This window comes from Lagenorhynchus albirostris, chromosome 5, assembly GCF_949774975.1.
Source record: "Lagenorhynchus albirostris chromosome 5, mLagAlb1.1, whole genome shotgun sequence".
Classification (NCBI taxonomy): domain Eukaryota; kingdom Metazoa; phylum Chordata; class Mammalia; order Artiodactyla; family Delphinidae; genus Lagenorhynchus; species Lagenorhynchus albirostris.
Window position 1 is genome coordinate 75063699 of NC_083099.1, and position 20810 is coordinate 75084508.

General features: G+C 36.3%; 1 protein-coding gene across 7 annotated transcripts in view; it reads left to right on the plus strand.

Moving 5' to 3' along the window:
* Positions 1-20810, plus strand: part of ZNF148 (zinc finger protein 148) — a 155472-nt gene that overhangs the window by 84448 nt on the left and 50214 nt on the right. The gene's annotated exons all lie outside the window — the stretch shown is intronic.

Sequence of the window (20810 nt, forward strand, 5' to 3'; positions counted from 1 at the left end):
GTATTTTTCACCTAGTTTTTACTTACTAATTGAAAAGTAACTGAAACAATGTAAAATAATAATTGCTTTTCCTGTGGATAAGTATATTAAAAAGTAACATTCATCTTTACAAAGTGTGCATTCCTATTGTGTTATAGTATAATACCACAAGTTAGAGATTGATTGAGGGTTTCATTTCTCAGGTGTTGGTACTGAACACCTCAAAGCAGTAGTCTATTGTGATGTATTTTAAATTAATTTTCAGTTGCATTAGAAAGAGAATGATGGCTTGGTTATTTAGTTGTCACACTAATGAAGTAGGTATTTTAAAATTTCTTCTCCAGCTTCTTTTGCTCAGCATAGTGTTTTTGCAGTTTTTCATGTTGGTTGGGTGTATAAGTAGTTCATCCCTTTTCATTGTTGATTAACATTCTGTTGTTTTATTATCCTAAATTTTTGTTTATTTATTTCCTTCTTTATGGTTATTTATTATCTCTAGTTTTCAACCTTTATGGATAAAGGTGCTATGAACATTGTTGTGCAAGTCTGTTTTCACTTCTTTTGGGTACATTTTTATAGAAGTTAAACTATTTCTCTTCTGTTTTCATTTTGTTTCATTTAGTGTCTATCTTTGCATTAGTATTACTCTTTTATTTTAAATTAATTTTTGTTGGAGTATAGTTGGTTTACAATGTTATGTTAGCTTCTACTGCACAGCAAAATGAATCAGTCATACGTATACATATATCCCCTCCCTTTTGGATTTCCCTCCTGCATCAGTATTGCTCTTGATAGCTGTATTTTTTTAATATAAATTTATTTATTTGTTTGTTTATGGCTGTGTTGGGTCTTTGTTGCTGTGTGTTCAAAAAATTTTCAATGTGTAATTGTTCATAACTAGTATATAGAAATGCAGTTGATTCTTTTTATATTGACCATGTATTCTCTGATCATGTTATATGTACCTGTTAGTTCTAGTAAGATTCCTTAGGTTTATTCACAGTCCCTATTATCCATAAATTTTACATCTTCCTTTCCAATCTAACTTCTTTTTTCTTCCTTATTGTATTGAATAGGCCTCCAGTACAGTGTTGAATAGAAGCGGTAAAAGTAGACATCTTAGCTTTTTTCCTGATCTTTAGGGGACTGCATTCAGCTTTTCACCATTAAGAATTATTTTAGCTATAGATTTTTCTTAGGTGATCTTTATTTATTAGGTGGAAGAAGTTTTCTTTCTAGTTTGTTGAAATTTTTTAAAACTATGAATGGATGTATAACTTCATCAATATTTTTTCTGCATCTGTTAGATGATTATATGATTCTCCCCCTTTTTTAAAAATAAATTTATTTATTTTTGGCTGCGTTGAGTCTTCGTTGCTGCACGCGGGCTTTCTCTAGTTGCACCAAGCGGGGGCTACTCTTCATTGCAGTGTGCGGGCTTCTCCTTGCGGTGGCCTCTCTTGTTGCAGAGCACGGGCTCTAGAGCGCAGGCTCAGTAGTTGTGGCGCACGGGCGTAGTTCCTCTGCGGCATGTGGGATTTTCCTGGACCAGGGCTTGAACCCTTGTCCCCTGCACTGGCAGGCGGATTCCCAACCACTGCGCCACCAGGGAAGTCCCTCCTCCCTTTTCTTAATATAGTGAATTTATTGATTGATTTTCAAATGTTAAATCAACTCTGCATTCCTGGGATAAACCACACTTGGTCATGATGTGTCATCTTTTTTATAAGTTGCTGGATTCAGTTTACTAATTTTTTTAAAAGAATTTTTTTGTGTATGTTTCTGAGGGATACTAGTTTTCTTGCAGTCTTTGTTTTAAGTATACTGGCCACATTAAAAATGGGGTAGGAAATAGTTCCTTCTCTGTTTTCTGTAAGGGTTTGTGTAAGATTGGTATTATTTCTATCATACATATTTAGTAGACTTCACCAATAAAGCTAATTTTTGGCTGAGTTTTCTTTGTGGGAAAGTTTTTACTTCCAAATATAATTTTTAAAACATGTAAGGCTACTCAGATTTTAAATTTTATTCTTTTTTTTTTTTTGCGGTACGCGGGCCTCTCACTGTTGTGGCCTCTCCCGTTGCGGAGCACAGGCTCCGGATGCGCAGGCTCAGCGGCCATGGCTCACAGGCCCAGCTGCTCCACGGCATGTGGGATCTTCCCGGACCGGGGCACGAACCCTTGTCCCCTGCATCGGCAAGTGGACTCTCAACCACTGCACCACCAGGGAAGCCCTTAAATTTTATTCTTGATTTAGTTTTGATAAATTATATTTTTCAAGGGATTTGTTCATTCTTTTATTTTTTAATTGAACAAAAATATTTATAATATTTTCTTAATTCTTTTATTGTCTAAAGGATTTGTAATAATTTCTTTTTTCACATTCCTGATAGTGCTAATTGTCTTTTTCTTGATTAATCTGGGTAGAGGTTTATCAGTTTTACTGGTCTCTTCAAAGATTTAAGGTTTGGTTTTATTGAGCTCACTATTGTTCATTTGAACTTTCTTTCATCTTTACTCTCATTTATTTCTTTCCTTCTGCTTACTTTATTTTTAATTTGCTCTTCTTTTCGTAGCTTCTTAAAGTAGAAGTTTAGATGACTGTTTTAGACCTTTCTTTGTATACATGTAGGTGTGTGTAACTACCATGACTCTCAGGATACAGAGCATCATACCAAAGATCTTCCTGATGCTACCCCTCTGTAGTCACACCTCTTCTTGTTACCCCCACCATTCCTAACCCCTGGCTATCCTACCCTAATCTGTTTTCCATCTACAAAACTTTGTCATATTGAGAATATTATATCATGGAATCATATAGTATGTGACCTTTTGAGACTGACTTTTTTCACTTAATGCCCTTGAGAGCCATCTGAGTTGTTGTATATATCAATTCTTTGTTCTTTTTAATTATATAGTAGTATTCTATGGTATGGTTGTACCACAGTTTAAACATTCACTTATTGAGAGACATTTTAATTGTTTCCATGTTTTGGCTATTACAAATAAAGCTGCTGTGAACATTCGTGTGTAGGTTTTTGTGTGAACGTAGGTGTACATATCTCCAGGATAAATACCCTGTCATACCCCTGCCACTGGATATAATCACTCCTAACATTTTGGTGTATGTTCTTCAGTGCTTCTTTGATATGCCTACCATGCATAGGGTCATGTTGCTTTTTATCTATTCTTTCCATTTACCAGCATGGTTTGCACTTTTCTCAACTCCTTACTCTTCTAATACTTCTTAAATACCTGCTTGGTATTCCAAATTTTGGATAGTCCATAATTGAGTCCTGTTACTCCTAATAGATGATGATAAATTTGAGTCCCTTGTGAGAATGAATCAATGAAAAGTTGTCTCATACTGTATACCAAATGGCAGAATTTAGGATTTGTATAATATTGCTTTATAGTAGTACATAACAGACATGAGACATTTTGTCCCTTACTTACTACTTATGCATTCCTGCTGATAAGGCAAAGTGGTGAAGGGCAGGTCTTGGGATTGTGAATATACATTTTTGAGTTAAATAGAGGGCATTGATGTAGAACAGTATGATCCAGGTCCCCCAGAATGTGAAAGCTTAAGCTACATGGCCTTTCATCCTTTCTAGATTGTGTGCTAAAAGTCTTTTAAAAATAGATATTGAACATATAAGTGTTTTTTCCTTTTATTTGCTCATTCACTTGGAAGTCACAAAGAACTTTATTTCATATTAACTTTTTTTTGTTAATTCAAAACAAAAAGTTGAGTTTTGTGTTTTCTTAAACTGTTAATAACAGTTTAGGTTCTGTAGCCTATGTAAACACCCTATTGTTTCGTGACAGTTGAAGTAAAAGTTTTCCATTTGTGGTAACTGCTGGTTTTCAGGATTTATCTTGACCTTACTACTCTAAATCAATCACCCAGCTTCAACTCTGTGGCTCTACATTTTCAACAGCAGTCTGAAGTCTGCAGGCCAACCTTTTTTAAAAAATATTTTATTTATTTATTTTTGGCTGAGTTAGGTCTTCGTTGCCGTGCACGGGCTTTCTCTAGTTTTGGCAAGTGGGGGCTACTCTTTGTTGCAGTGCGCAGACTTCTCATTGCGGTGGCTTCTCTTGTTGCGGAGCACGGGCTCTAGGCAGAGGGGCTTCAGTAGTTGCGGCAGTCGGGCTCAGTTGTTGTGGCTCGTGGGCTCTACAGCGCAGGCTCAGTAGTTGTGGCGCATGGGCTTAGTTGCTCCGTGGCATGTGGGATCTTCCTGGACCAGGGCTCAAACCCGTGTCCCCTGCATTGGCAGGTGGATTCTTAACCACGGCGCCACCAGGAAGTCCTGCAGGCCAACTTGTGAACGTCCATAGTTTGCTCATTAGAACTTTGTTTTCAAAGATGTTAGAAATTTGAATTAAAATGAGCTAAAACTAATATTTCAGTTCCTCAGTTGCATTAGCCACATTTCAAGTGCTCAGTAGCCACATGTGGTTAATGGCTTCTGTATTAGCATAGATAAAGAATATTTCCATCATTGCTGGAAGCGTTATTGGATAGCACTGTGTTAGAAAGCTTCTCAACTCAAAAACTAAATCTATTTCAGAAACTTGAAAAAAAGTATTTGGCTTATCCTTTTAATTCTTACACCCATAGAAGAGGGATTGGGAACATTATGGTCTATTGATATCAAGTATGTTGAAGAGTAAAGGACATGTTTGTATTGACAAAATAGAGCAAACTGTCATTCGTAACGATATATGCCACATTTGTTTTCTAGAGGGCTATTGGATTGTACTTGAACGAAAGGATTTTATAAATTAGCTATAAAAAATCATGTTCTAGTCATTTGATGATATAATAAAGTGTAAGTTATTTCAGGTATTTATGACTCCTGAAAAAATATACTTCAGCGCTTGTGTAGCTTTTTAATTTTAGTCATGAATTTCTGTGCTGTAAAACAGCATAAATAAAATTGTAGACATCCTTTTATGCATTTAGTATTTATGATTATTTTGTTTAATGGTCTAGGAAACTCAAGACTTATTTAGCCCTTGCTTTAAGACCTCTCTTTTGTTTTTAGTTTTAAAATTGCCTTAAATCCTGTCACTAGTTTAAGGAGAATTGTATAGATATTTCCCCAAATACATGTTGCTCCAGTCAATAAAACTCCAATATGCTGTTGCTAGGAATTTGAGTATATGTCCTGTAATGAGTGACTTTTCCTCTCCTATTTAACAACAACAAAAATAATAATCATTTTATCCATGTCAGTGATTTTAAGATACTTAACTATTTTTGCCACATATTTTATACTCTGTTTTAGTTGCCAGATTGTATTACATTTATTGGTAACAAATGATCTTTCACAATCATCCTAGAAGGTGACAAGTCTGTGTGGCTCTGTTTATTTGCTTAAATAGTCATTGGTATGATATGTTTCTTCCTCTCTTTCTGGCTAACTCCCAACTTGTTATCCCTGTGACATTGTATACTTTTTCAACAAAGTTATTTATTAGTTGTAGCCAGTTCTTATTACCATTGTATTTCTTTTAAATTCATTTGGGTGATTCAGAAGTAATTTTATGTTCCTTGCAGCTTGGGTCCTTGTCTTTTGAGGTGATTGCATTGGCTTTTATTGGGTCTGTATACTTAAAGAGGTACTCCCCCCGCCCACATTCAAATGCTTTTTACTTCAGCATACTCTTCGGCTGTCATTTTCAGAAACACATTTATTAATTGAGCTCATTTTAAAGAAAATATATGGTAATTTATATCAGTTCTCTAGGGTTTTTATTTTAAACAAGATTTTACTTGCTTGTATGGCACTTAGTGTCCTATTTGATAGGAATCAATATTTTAGCAGAAAACATGGAGTGAGTAATCTTGCTTTATAGTTTTTCCTGGTGATAGTCATATTATTGCTTATTGTTACTGATTTCAACTCACCTGGCAAGTCGATGAATCAAGGTATCTCCACTAGTAGGTTGTTTTAGAGAGCTAACCCAGAATGGTCTATTTTTCAGTATCCTCCAGTGCTCGTAAAGTTGTTGGACTCAATTTATCTTTTTCTTTTCCCCTTAGGTGGACATAAATTGTTAATAGAAGATTTCTTTTTAGATTCTTTAATAACATAGCCAGTCTCCTAACACTTTTCATATAGTTCTGTCTGATCTTTGATGTCTAATTGCTTGGTTTGGAATTGTGAGATAGTGGTACTGAATGAGAATTACACTCTTTCTTACATCAAGTAGTGCCCAGATTGTAAATCATTATAGACAAGGCTGTGATAGGGTCATTCTAGCTAGATCAGTCTCAGAGATGTCTACTTGGGGTTTTTTCATAATTGTATGATGAAGTTTATTATAAAAGGACTACATAGTCCTTATAAAAATTAAAATAGTATAGAAGAGAACAAAGAAAAAAGTAAAAGTTCCTTGTTTCCTACTCTGATTCCAAAGAGATAACCACTAATACTGATATCCTGGAAATTTTAAATTTATAACAAACGTACAGAATATGTGTTTGTATTTATTTCTATATAATGTGTTTTGTAAATATATATCTTATGAAAATATACATTTTGTTTTATACAAATTAGATGTTATTTTTATATACTTTTGAAATTTGCATTATTCATTTAATAACATTTTGTAGAAATTTCCATGTTATTGCATATAAAGCTTGCTTATTTATTTTAATGAATGATTAAATGACGTGCCTTATTTTATTCAACCGCTCCCCTATTGATGGTTATTTGTTATTACTAGATTTGTTTGAATGAAATAATGATGAAAGGATCATGCTTATATATAGAGATATCTATATACACAAGCATGTTTCTTGTATCTATCTATATGTCTACATATTTGTAAAGCTCTTTCTCTAGGTATATGTCTTTTTATTGAAATACAACATTCATACAGAAAAGTGCACAAATTGTAAGTCACGAATTTCCTCAAAAATGAACATACATGTGTAACCGATACATTAAGACATAGAACATTATCAGTATCCCAGAGGCCCTCCCCTTCTTGTATCCCTTTTAGTCACAACCCTCCTCTAATTCCTAAAGATAACCCCTACCCAAACACTTTTATCATGGTCAGTTAGCTTTACCTGACTTTGAATTCAGTATAAATAGAATCATGTACTATCTACTCTGATGTCTGATTTCTTTGTTTTACATTTTTTATGAGGTATGTCCATGTTATTGCATAGGTAGTTGTTTATTCTCATTTCTGTATAATTGTCAGTTGTGTGAATGTATCAGAATTTATTCATTCTAGTATATCTAATATAACAGCCGTCTTGTTTCAAGATGTTGGCTGTTCTGAAAAGTGCTCTTTTGTTTTGGCTGTGCCAAGTGGCTTGCAGGATCTTAATTCCCCGACCAGGGATTGAACCCCGGGCCCTGGCGGTGAAAGCTCTGAGTCCTAACCACTGGACTGCCAGGGAATTCCCTGCTGTGTATATTCATGGCTGTGTCTTTCGGTGCATGTGCACACTCATTTCTGTTGGTTTTATGCTGCTTAGGATTGAGTTTGCTGGGTATGGATATGTTCAGCTATAGGAATTTCTGTCAGAAGTTTTTCTCAATGGTTTTGCCAATTTATACTAATTGCTCTGTATCCTTGGTATCTGTTAGGTTGCATTTCACTGATAACTAATGAAATTGAGTGCCTTTCATGTTTACTGACAATTTGGATATTATTTTTTTGTAAGGTACTTGTTCATCTTTTGCCCATTTTTCTATTAGGTTTCTTTCTCTTACAGATTTGTAATAGTTCTTTATATATTTATTGGATATATATATATATATCAGTTAACTTTTCCACTCTTCCACTCTGATTTGCCTTTTTACTCTTTTGATGAACAGAAGTCAGTGTTAATGAAGTTCAATTTATGTCTTTTCCTTTTGGTGTTTTGTGTATCCTATTTAAGAATTCTTTGCCTGCCCCAAGGTGATGAAGATATTTTCCTTTGTTAACTTATAGAAACTTTGATTTTCCTTTTCCATTTAGATTAACAATCCATTTGGAATTGATTTTTGCTGATGATGTGAGATAGGGATCAAGATTTACTTGATGGCTTTTTCTTTTTTCCAACTCACCCATAGAAATTTTTTCAGTTTCACTTTGCTGGCTTAATGTTTCATTTCTTAGAATAACTTAATGCATTAAGATAACAATGAATAGATTTTTCTTTGATTAATACTAGGGATGTGTACTAAGACTGGACTTAATGTCTTTTTAGGATTATAAAGTAACACGTTTGTTGAGAAAATGTAAAAATTTAAAAACTATAAAGAAGATAATAAAAATTGCTATAATCTTACTACTCTAGGATAATCACTAACATTTTGTTGTTAATATTTTAGTGTTTCCTTTTTTTGTTTGTTTTCTGCATATGTTGTGTTTATATAAAATGTGCTGTATATGTATTTGTGTAAAATTGTAAAAATATATTTATCAACATATTTATCTATATCATTTAACCTCAAACAATGAGCATCTCACTATGTCATTAATATTATTCAAAAGTAAGATTTCTAATTACTGTATGTCATATAGCTGTACTGTAATTTATCTCACTCTTTCTTTACTGGGTATTAGACTGTTCGCACTTTATTTATGATCGTAAATAATATTGTGATGTTACATGTAGGCATTGTTGTCATGTGAGATTATTTCTTCAGTATAGGTTTCTTAAGACTCTTGATTATATATTGGCCAATTTATAGTCCACAAATGTTGATCAATTTATTCTCCCTCTAGTAGTGTATGAGATTCCCAATTTAATGTCTTTTTAAATGATCTGGAGTAGGAAATGTGAAATATAATTTCCAGATTTGTACGTGATATTGAGAAAAAAGGAAAACAACTGGACTTGGTCTTGGGTTGGGAGTGGAGAAGAAAATTAAAAGATGTCTTTAGATGGGAGACTGGGATATAATACAGCATATTGAAAGGCACGGGGAAGAAAAGAAAGGCAAGGAGTTTGGAAGGAGGTTCTGATGTGAAAAAAGGTTTTATTTTTAGCAGTATTGAGTTTTAGATAATAGGATGTCTAAGTGGAGATGTCTGTAGAAATTGGTAATCTTCTATGTATCTAAGCAATTACACACCTGCAGTTGTGTAATAATAATTAATACCATAGATATTTATTTAGAACTTGAAGGTTTTCAGGGTGCTTTTTATGTAATCTCATTTGATTTTCTGATGTGTATAAGCTGGATATTATTATACCACTAATAAACAGATGAGGAAATGATTATGATAATCAGTAACATCAAAAAATCAACTATATATTGCTATGTACTATAGTTGATGCTTTACATATATAATCTCTTTTAACTCTACAGAAGTTCTGTGAGGAATATTCCCTCCATTTATAGGTGAAGAAAGTTCCAAATGATTAAATTTTAGTTGTTTACCCTCATGCTGCTAGTATTACTCTTTGGGATTAGATTGTATTTCTTTTAACTCCCAACCTGTGCTTTTTTTATTTTTCCGTGCTACTTATGGAAGCCAAGTTTGCCCAATAATAATTGGAAGAGAAGGGATTGAAACTCAAGTCTTAACACTTCAATAAATATTGTTGACATTTTGTCCACTTTATTTTTTAAAAAATTATTTCCTTTCGCTTGAACCACTAGAAGTTCTTTCCACATTTTGGCAGCAACCTAACTATAGTTTATATAAGGGAAAATGAAATATGTTTGTGTAAAAATCTTTTTAAATAAGTTTGATTAATTTAGATTTTTAAGAAGCAGTTATATTGGGTTGGCCAAAAGGTTCATTCGGTTTTTTCCGTAAGATGGTCTAGTAGCACTAAGTTGTCTTTAACTTCATTCGAAACAATTTTGTTTGATTGTATTGTGACAGCTGTCATATCAGTATGCATTAAAAAAAAATCAAAATTGGTGAATTTTTGTGTAGCCATTTTAATATTGGAGATGGAAGAAAAAAAGCAACATTTTTGGTGTATTATGCTTTATTATTTCAAGAAAGGTAAAAACCCAACTGAAATGCGAATGGAGAAGGTGCTGTGACTGATTGAACGTGTCAAAAGTGGTTTGCGAAGTTTCCTGGAGATTTCTCCCTGGACGATGCTTCTCGGTTGGGTAGACCAGTTGAAGTTGATAGTGATCACATCAAGACCTTAATTGAAAACAATCAATGTTATACCACGAGGGAGATAGCCGACACTCAATATATCCAAATTAAGCTTTGAAAATCATTTGCACCAGCTTGGCTATGTTAATCACTTTGATATTTGGGTTCCACAAAAGTTAAGTGAAAAATACCTTTTTGATTGTATTTCCGCATGCGATTCTCTACTTTTTTGGGGAAGCTTTTTGGTTTTTTTTGTGTGTGTGTGTGGTATGTGGGCCTCTCACTGTTGGGGCCTCTCACGTTGCGGAGCACAGGCTCCGGACGCACAGGCTTAGTGGCCATGGTTCACGGGCCCAGCCGCTCTGCGGCATGTGGGATCTTCCTGGACCGGGGTACGAACCCGTGTCCCCTGCATCGGCAGGCGGACTCTCAACCACTGCGCCACCAGGGAAGCCCTGGGAAGCATTTTTTAAAAATGGACTAATTTATTTTTGGCTGCGTTGGGTCTTCGTTGCTTCGGGTGGGCTTTCTCTAAGTTGTGGCGAGCGGGGGCTGCTCTTTGTTGTGGTGCGCCGGCTTCTCATTGCGGTGGCTTCTCTTGTTGTGGAACACGGGCTCTAGGCGTGCAGGCTTCAGTAGTAGTGGCACGCGGGCTCAGTAGTTGTGGCTCTCGGGTTCTAGAGCACAGGCTCAGTAGTTGTGCACGGTCCTAGTTGCTCCGAGGTGTGTGGAATCTTCCTGGACCAGGGATTGAACTCATGTCCCCTGCATTGGCAGCCGGATTCTTTTTTTTTTTTAACATCTTTATTGGAGTATAATTGCTTTACAATGGTGTGTTAGTTTCTGCTTTATAACAAAGTGAATCAGCTATACATACGGCAGGCGGATTCTTTAACCACTGTGCCACCAGGGAAGTCCCACGATTCTCTACTTAAACGTAATGAAAACGTTCTGTTTTTAAAGCAAATTGTGATGCGCGTTGAAAAGTGGGTACTGTACAATAATGTGGAACGGAAGAGACTTTGGGGCAAGCGAAATGAACCACCACCAACCACACCAAAGGCTGGTCTTCATCCAAAGAAGGTGAGGTTGTATATATGGTGGGATTGGAAGGGAGTCCTCTATTATGAGCTCCTTCCGGAAAACCAAGCAATTCATTCCAATGAGTACTGCTCCCAATTAGACCAACTGAAAGCAGCACTCATCGAAAAGCATCCAGAATTAGTCAACAGAAAACGCATTATCTTCCATCAGGTTAATGCAAGACTGCATGTTTCTTTGATGACCAGGCAAAAACTGTTACAGCTTGGCTGGGAAGTTCTGATTCATCCTCCATATTCACCAGACATTGCACCTTCAGATTTTCATTTATTTCGGTCTTTACAAAATTCTCTTAATGGAAAAAATTTCAGTTTCTTGGAAGACTGTAAAAGGCACCTGGAACAGTTCTTTGCTCAATAAGATAAAAAGTTTTGGGAACGTGGAATTATGGAGTTGCCTGAAAAATGGCAGAAGGTAGTGGAACAAAACAGTGAATACGTTGTTCAATAAAGTCCTTGGTGAAAATGAAAAATGTGTCTTTTATTTTCACTTAAAAACTGAAGGAGGGCTTCCCTGGTGGTGCAGTGGTTGAGAATCTGCCTGCCAATGCAGGGGACACGGGTTCGAGCCCTGGTCTGGGAAGATCCCACATGCCGCGGAGCAACTGGGCCCGTGAGCCACAATTACTGAGCCTGCACGTCTGGAGCCTGTGCTCCGCAACAAGAGAGGCCGCGATAGTGAGACGCCCGCGCACCACGATGAAGAGTGGCCCCCGCTTGCCACAACTAGAGAAAGCCCTCGCACAGAAACGAAGACCCAACACAGCCATAAATAAATAAATTAAAAAAAAAATACTGAAGGAACTTTTCGGCCAACCCAATAGTAATGGAAATAACACCAGATTAAGAGATACAAAATCGTGGTTTAAGTCCTAGGGTTGAAATCCAATAGCTTGGGTAAGACACTTACCTCTGTGAAGTTTTAGTTTCTTTATTGGTAACATGAGGATAAAAAATAATTCACAGATAACAGTAAGTAGGATCTCTGTTGCTGGATTTGGAAGACTTGGGTGGAAATTTTTGTTTCCCTTAGACAAATAACCCTTCTCAGCCTTAGTTTTCTTATTTGTAAAATGGGATGAAAATGCTAACCTCATAGTCTTACTGTAGGATTAAATGCAATAGATTATACAGGATAGAGACCAAAAGCACCCCCCTCCCTCCCTGCATGCCCAACCATTGTATCCTTAGTACCTAGGACAGTGCCTGGTACATAGTAAATGTCAGATAAATCATAGTTACTATGCTGAGGAGGCATCACAAATTTGTAGAACACCATATAAATGCTGTTTTTTTAAAAAAATTATTTTATTTTTGGCTGCATTGGGTTTTCATTGCTGCTCACAGGCTCTCTCTAGTTGTGGTGAGCAGGGGCTACTCTTCATTGCGGTGCGCGGGCTTCTCAATGCAGTGGCTTCTCTTGTTGCGGGGCACGGGCTCTAGGCGCGCAGGCTTCAGTAGTTGTGGCACGCGGGCTCAGTAGTTGCGGCTTGCGGGCTCTAGAGCACAGGCTCAGTAGTTGTGGCACACGGGCTTAGTTGCTCCGCGGCATGTGGGATCTTCCCAGACTAGGGCTCAAACCCACATCCCCTGCATTGGCAGGCGGATTCTTAACCACTGTGCCACCAGGGAAGCCCCTGGGTTTTTTTTTTTAATTGAAGAGTAGTTGATTTACAATGTTGTGTTAGTTACTGATTTAAAACAAAGTGATTCAGTTATACATATATATGTATATATGTGTGTGTGTTTATATATATGTACATATTCTTTTTCACATTCTTTTCTATATTCTTTTCCCTGTGCTATACAGTAGGATCTTGTTGTTTATTTTATATATAGTAGTTTGTATCTGCCAATCCAAAAGTCCTGATTTATCCCTCCTCCGCTCCCTTTCCCCTTTGGTAACTGTAAGTTTGTTTTCTATGTCTCTGAGTCTGTTTTGTAAATAAGTTCATTTGTGTCATATTTTAGATTCCACGTATAAGTGATATCATATGATATTTGTCTTTCTCTTTCTGACTTACTTCACTTAGTATGATATTCTCTAGATCCATCCATATTGCTGCAAATGGCATTATTTTGTTCTTTTTTTATGGCTGAGTAGTATTCCATTGTGTATATGTACCACATCATCTTCATCCATTCATCTGTTGATGGACATTTAGGTTGCTTCCGTGTCTTGGCCATTGTACATAGTGCTGTTATGAACATTGGGGTGCATATATTTTTTCGAATTATAGTTTTTTCTGGATATATGCCCAGGAGTGGGATTGCAGGATCATGTGGCAACTCTATTTTTAGTTTAGAAAAATTATAGAATCGTTTTTTAAAACTTATTATGAAATAATTTTAGATTTATGAGAAAGTTGCAGAAGTAGTACTGAGTTCACATAATCTCATCACCCAGCTTCCTCTAATATCAAAGCTTATGCAACCATAGTACAGTTATCAAAACCAGGAACTTAATATTGGTAAAATACTATTAAATAAACTACAGACCTTAGTTGAATTTCATCTGTTTTTCCCCTAATATCCCTTTTCTGTTCCAGGATTCAGTTCAGGATTCCACGTTGTATTTAGTTGTATCTTCTTGAGTCTCCACCATTCCATGACAGTTGTTCAGTCTTTGCTTATCTTTTATGACCTTGTTAGTTGATGAGTATTGGTTAGTTATTTGTAGAATGTCTCTTAATTTGCAGCTGCCTGATGTTTTCTTTCTTTTTTTTCTCTTTTTAAAATATTTATTTATTTGACTGTGCTGGGTCTTAGTTGCAGCATGTGGGATCTTCAGTTGTGGCATGTGAACTCTTAGTTGTGGCATGCAGATCTAGTTCCCTGACCTGGGATTGAGCCCAGGCCCCCTGCATTGGGAGTGTGGAGTCTTAGGCACTGGACCACCAGGGAAGTCCCTGCCTGATGTTTTCTTACGATTAGATTGAAGCTTTCATTTTTCGACAAATTCCACAGAAATGTCCTCTTCTCACTGTATCATATCAGGGACTATAAAATGTGGATGTATGTCTTATTACAGGTGATATTGCACTCTCAGTACTTTGTTAATGTCATATCTGCCAGTTTTTCCCTTAAAGTCACTTTTTTCTTCTTTGTAATTGGCAAATATCTTGTAGGAAATAGTTTGAATCTGCTTAAATATCCTATTTCTACTGAAATTTTTTCCTACCTATTTAAGCATGCATTGGTGGATCCTGCCAGTTGTAGTTATTAATGTAGTGTTTGCCTAAATGTGAATTTGTATTTTCCTCATTCCTTCTATATTTATGTTAATTGTAGCTGTCCCTTCTCTCCATTTAAAAAAATTATTTCCATTTATATCAGGATGGATATTGCCTTATTCTTTGAGTTATAATCTGGTACTGTCATTTATTTTTTTGCTCAAGTTGTTTCAGCTTTGCCTATTGGGAGCTCTTTCAGACAGACCCTTGTGTCCTTTTGACCTGTACTCTAGTTTCTGGCACCACAAGATGTTCCAAGGTCATCGTATAGTTTTCTTTGCCCAGCTTTGAAATCAGTTGCTTCTCCAACGAGCTCCATTTCCTTTTGTTTGGATAATGGTATTTAGAAACTAAGTTTTGGATGCTAGTTGTGTTGGATTTCATTGCTTCTCAGTGATCTCAGCTGACAGAGCTAGGCAGTACATGTGTGCCTACTGACTCACACATGCATACACGTCTGTACTAATTTCTTTATGTTGGTTGGGCCCAGGCACCTGTATTGAAAGAAATTGAATGGAGAAAAGGGAGGGAATGCAAAATATAGTTAAGATGTATCTAGCTCAGTGGTTCTCAAAATTTCTGGTCTTGGGGACCCCTTTATTCTTAAAAATATTGAGGACTCTTAACAGCTCTTCTGTTGGTTATATATATCGATATTTACCATTTTAGAAATTAAAACTGAGAAATTTAAAATTTTATTTATTAATTTATCAGTAACAAATCCCATTACATGTTAACATATAGCATATTTTTAATGAAATATAACCCTTTTATAAATAAAAAATTTCGTGAGAATTCGTTTTACAATTTTGCTGCTATATACTCATAAGAGGAGAGTGAAAAAAAATAGGTATTATAATGGAAGTATTTTTGACCTCATGGAGCACCCCACTGGAAAGGGTGTCAGGGATTTTCAGAAGTCCCTGGACGAAACTTTGAGAGCCACTGATAGAGGTGTACTAAAACTCTTACAAAATAAAGGTACATATATAGTAGAAGGATGGATGCAGAAGAACTTGTGTGAGGAACAGCAAAGAACTTAAACCATGGTGCTATAGAAGTTAAAAGAATAGAATTTCTGGGTAGGTTGGGGGTGGTCAGCACTGTTTCAGGTAAGATAACTTGATTTGATCACTTCTTCCACTTCATCTTATAGTTATCTAAATTGTAAGATGATGATATAGCAACCAAAATGCAAATTTATAATGAGAAATATTATAGAGAAGTACACTAGAATGTTTGTTGTGAACTGTGGGTCCCTGAACCTTTTCAAAAGCAAAAGATAGTTATGGACTTTCTCAGACCCTGACAAATGTAGCTCCTTTCAGAAGTTTGAATGCAGTCGGGTCAGGCAGAAAGGGAGGGTTATGGTTCATGATTCACATAAAGGCCTGTCCATCAATGTGCTGCTTTTCTTTCTGGCCCTATTCTGTGGCTTCGTGAGCTTGGAATTAGAAATCTTCCTGTTGACTGGTTATATGTAACTGTTCTTTCCAAAACCATCCTGGAAATAAACACGCATACACACAGAGATACATTCTTGGCGTTAAATTTCTCTTTTTCTGGACTCCATGAATACTTCTGAATATTGCTACATTATTTAGGCAGTATATTTGCAGTACAGTTAATTGTTTTATATCTTTCTTTTTACATTCAAACACTTGTAGTACTTGTGGTCACTTTGATTCAATTTGCTTCCTAGGCAGTATTTTGGAACCGTTTCCTTCTAGCGATAGTTACACGTTCTTCTTATATGACAACATACTGTTTTTACTCTCAGAATAACCATTTCTCTAAGTTTGGTGGCAGTTATTTTGCCTATATGCTTATTACTACAGATTATTCTTTTGAAAAGTTTGACCATGAGAGGAAGGAAGTTGCTGGAAATATTTTGGTCCACAAGAATTTATAGGGTAAATTTAAGCGTGCTTTTAGGCAGAGAAGTAGTTGGTGAAGTAAGGGAGATTACTTTAGAGAGGCAGTGAAGCTGCAGAGCCTTAGAGATGGGTGGTAATGGAGTCAGTAGCACAGAATATAGAGGAAAGCACAAGATGCTTTCTTTTTTCTTAAACAGGGGTGGGAAGATGAATGAGAATACCTAAAAGAGAAATTGAAAATTGAAAGGAACATATGGCTCCAGAAATGGGGAGATGGTAAGAACAGATACTTCTGCCAAGTGACCTAGGTCTTTTCTGTAAAGTAGATCGTGTAGAATCTTGAAAGCTGAGCTGGGGAGAGTATAATTGATATAATGGGCAACAAGGAGCTATTGTAGATTTCCTCACTGGGGAAATGGCAAGAAAACAGTTTTATATTAATTTATTTGTGAAAGAATACATTGGTAGATGATAATGCCCTAAAGTATCAAGGTTGATAAGGCTACTTTGAATGAAATGCATATGGACGTAGGATATTGAGAATGAAGTGAAAGAAGAGTCCAAAGTGATTATAAGGGGTCACCTTGTTTGGGAGTTAGGGGTAGATCAAAATTTGCAAACGACATGAAATGTTCTTCGCATACTATGTCTGGCAACATCATTTTAGGTATGTTTAAATTTGTTACATCGCTTAATAACATTATTGAGTGTGGAAGAAAGTTGTTGGGAAGAGTAGCATGTTTGGAAGAAAAAAATTAAAGGGGGATAGATATAGTTGCAGTTATTTCAGATCTCATGAATTTCTCCATTTGGTTCCTGCCCTTATTCCCTGTATCATTCATTTAGATTGAGCCAAATATGTGCCATTTTATTCATTTATTAGTGTTACTTGTTTTTTTTTTTTTTAAGGCATCAAAACTTCCCATCTCCATTTTAAGACCTTTGGAAAGGAGACCTTGTCATAGAATGTGTTCTCAGTATCTAGTATTTTTCTCTGTACATATTAGAATCTCAGTAAATTTAAAGTTTCCATTGTATTACTTTAGACTGACTGAATTTAGCATGTAGCAGGTACTTAATAGCTGTTGAATGAATAAGTGAGTGAAAGCTGTTATGAGAAATACAAAAGAAGACTATCTTATTTTCAGATACCAAGGTAAGATACAGGTACATGAAATAGTAAAATATAAAAGACATGAAATAAGTCCTGAAAAAGAAGGAGTCATTCTGGATTCTGGGCGTGATTTACTAGTGATTAGAATCAAGGGAAAGATTTTTTCAATATAGAGAGGCCTCTTTATGTTTAAAGTTGGGAGAATAAAGAGAGAGTGATCAAAAATGAGGAATACCTCAGTATAATTAGGAGATATATATTAGAACTAGCAAGAATGAACCAGCTTGGGCAGTGGAAAGGGGTGAGGAAGCATGGGCTCTGCCTCTTGATAGGATGTTGGGGAAGAAGTTAGATGAATATACAAGGTAAATATGACATGGGAGTCATGCCTGATGGCTTACCCAGTCTCAAAGTGGAGATCCAGAGGGAGCTTTGATCAGTGGATGAGCAGGGGTCTTAACAGCTTCAGGTGGAGAAGCGTCTGGGTTTAGTGAATCTTATGAAAGAAGTATGAGTAGGGTGATTGACAGTATTGATGGTATTTCTGGTTTGGTAGTGAGAAAAGCATTGAAATTCAGGCTCTCAAATGTAGGCAGGAGGTTGTACATGGCACTAGGTGAAATGGTAAAGATTAAGCTATGGGGAAGAAACCAGAGGTTTTTCTTGCCTTTGTTTTTTAATCTGACATACTTCCTAGCCTATTGATTTTCTTGATGTTCCAATGAATGTTTCAAAAATCCAGCAAACCTGTCTTTTCAACTATCACACATCTGCAAATGCCTGCTTTGATTAACTATACTTTGTTTTATTTTAGGTGAAAAGTAACACTGTACTTGATTTTCTTTTAAAGATAGTTCTCAAGGAAATAGTAGGGAACTTATAGATGAATTGTTGTCTCTTTTGTCATGCTTAAGAAGTTTACATGTTTTTATAGATTATTGTAGTCTTTCTTGGGCCAAAGAAGATTCATTTTCCCAGACTTTTTGCACCTCATTCTTTCTAGTTGCCTTGTCATTTTCATACCCATCTCTTTATGTTTATGGATTTACCAACATCCTTTCTAAGCACCTTAGGCTGGGCCGTATACTTTAGTGTGTGGTTGTGTTATATGTAGAGATTACTTTATTCCATTTATGAGTGATAAGCCTGTTGGACTGTTCTAAACATGTGACTTGCTATGTGCCTGTTGGTATTCACAATGCTTTGATTCACTGATACTTCTAAGTTTTGGTCTGTGCTTTCATATTGTTAAAAGTGTACCTTATATTTGTCAATGCTAGTACCAATATGATCACTTTCCATATATATGAAAATAGATAAAAGGTTCAGATATATGAATTAATGTTTTTCACTGTGTGCACATGAAGGTTCTTCCTTTGTTTGTGATTAGCTTCTTATTGAAGAACTTATTTGTGAATCTGTCTTACACTCTACTCGACACTTTTGCTGAAAAAAAGTTGGTCTCTTATTTTTTTTTAATTAATTAATTATGTTTAGTTAATTAGTTAATTTATGGCTGCATTGGGTCTTCGTTGCTGTGTGCAGGCTCTCTCTAGTTGTGGCGAGCAAGGGCTACTCTTTGTTGCAGCACACGGGCTTCTCATTGTGGTGGCTTCTCTTGTTGCAGAGCACGGGCTCTAGGCGCACGGGCTTCAGTAGTTGTGGCACGTGGGCTCAGTAGCTGTGGCTCGCTGGCTCTGAGCGCAGGCTTAGTAGTTGTGGCGCACAGGCTTAGTTGCTCCGTGGCATGTGGGATCTTCCCGGACCAGGGCTCGAACCCGTGTCCCCTGCATTGGCAGGCGGGTTCTCAACCACTGTGCCACCAAGGAAGTCCCCGGCTCTTTCTTACTGCTGCATGCTATATTTTCATGGTTTCTTTGTAATTTATAAGTTGACAGAAATGTTGGAACTACTTTTTGCTGCAACATAAGACCAGAGTAGTTCAGCAACTGCTTAGTCTATTGTCATTTCTCCTTGTCTCATACCCAGTTTCAATAGTTGTATTTCAGTAAACATCACTTCAAAGATGGTAACATGTCTGTGTTCCAAAGCCTTGTTGGAGGTGACCTTACCATTCTATTTTAATGTTTCAAATAATTACACCAAAAGAAGCCATAAGAATGGTCATTAGTACGATTCTCTAACCTGATAGAAAGAATTATTAGCTAAATAATCATTTACAGTCATGTTTTTATGCCTAGGTTCTCCTTGATTTGCAATTCTCACGCCCCCCACATTTCAGGAATTTTTGAAAACTTCCAGTTCTTTATTTGGTTAGTTTGAAATTCCTTGCTTATGTTGCATTTCCCTCATGAACCCCTCTGCACAGCTCTGTCTTCCAGCTTTACACTATGAGTCTGTAAGATGTTTATAACCTTTTGCACCCCCTTTTTAAGTGTATTTTTTGAAAATGTAGCCATTAGCACATTGTATTTCCTGGACTATTATCAAGATTTTTTTAAAAGCTTATAAACAACAGAAATTTGTTTCTCACTGTTCTGGAGGCTGGAAGTCCGTGATCAGGGTGCAAGTATGGTCGGGTGAGGGTCCCCTTCCAGGTTGCAGACTTCTCGTTGTGTCCTCACATGGTCGAAGAGTCAAGGATTTTTAATGTATTTCGGAGCTTGTTGGTTGAAAGTTTCTTAGTTTTAAGATACTTGTGTTTTCATTTCAGGGATAGGTTGAAAATGTAGCACAGCAGGATGACTGTGCGCCATCAATTCTGATGAGAATTGATGCTACTGTTAATGATCATAGAACCTCCATATATTTTTTAAATTAAAAATTTTTTTTTATTTTTGGTTGTGCCAGGTCTTAGTTGCTGCTTGCGGGCTCCTTAGTTGCGACATGTGTGCTCCTTAGTTGTGGCACGCGAACTCTTAGTTTCGGCATGCATGTGGGATCTAGTTCCCTGCCCAGGGATTGAACCCACGTCCCCTGCATTGGGAGATGGATTCTTAACCACTGTGCCACCAGGGAAGTCCCCATATTATTTTTTAGGACACGCAGCTCTTCACATCTGTGAGAACTGAGATCTAAAGATGAGATAACATTGTTGACATCTTAACATTTCTTGTTATCATGTAGCTAGAATTGTGTCTTGTACATAGCAGGGGCCTAAAACCATATGCAGTTCTATAAACACACATTTGATGATGGTTGTAGAGGTTGTAGAGGAAAATACTGGCTAAGATATTGCCAAAAACATTGAACTTAAAGATAATTAGATTTCATTGTTAGTTTATCATTCCTTTTTTGATGAGATTACCTTTTAGAATTTTGTGTTGTTTTTGTGATGTTTTGTAAATTGAGAGAAACCCATCATGAAGTCTGAATACCCCTTTTATCCCCCAGTATTTTATTGATTTTGGAATTTAACCTTTTTTGTGCCTTTAACTTTAACATCAGTTTCCT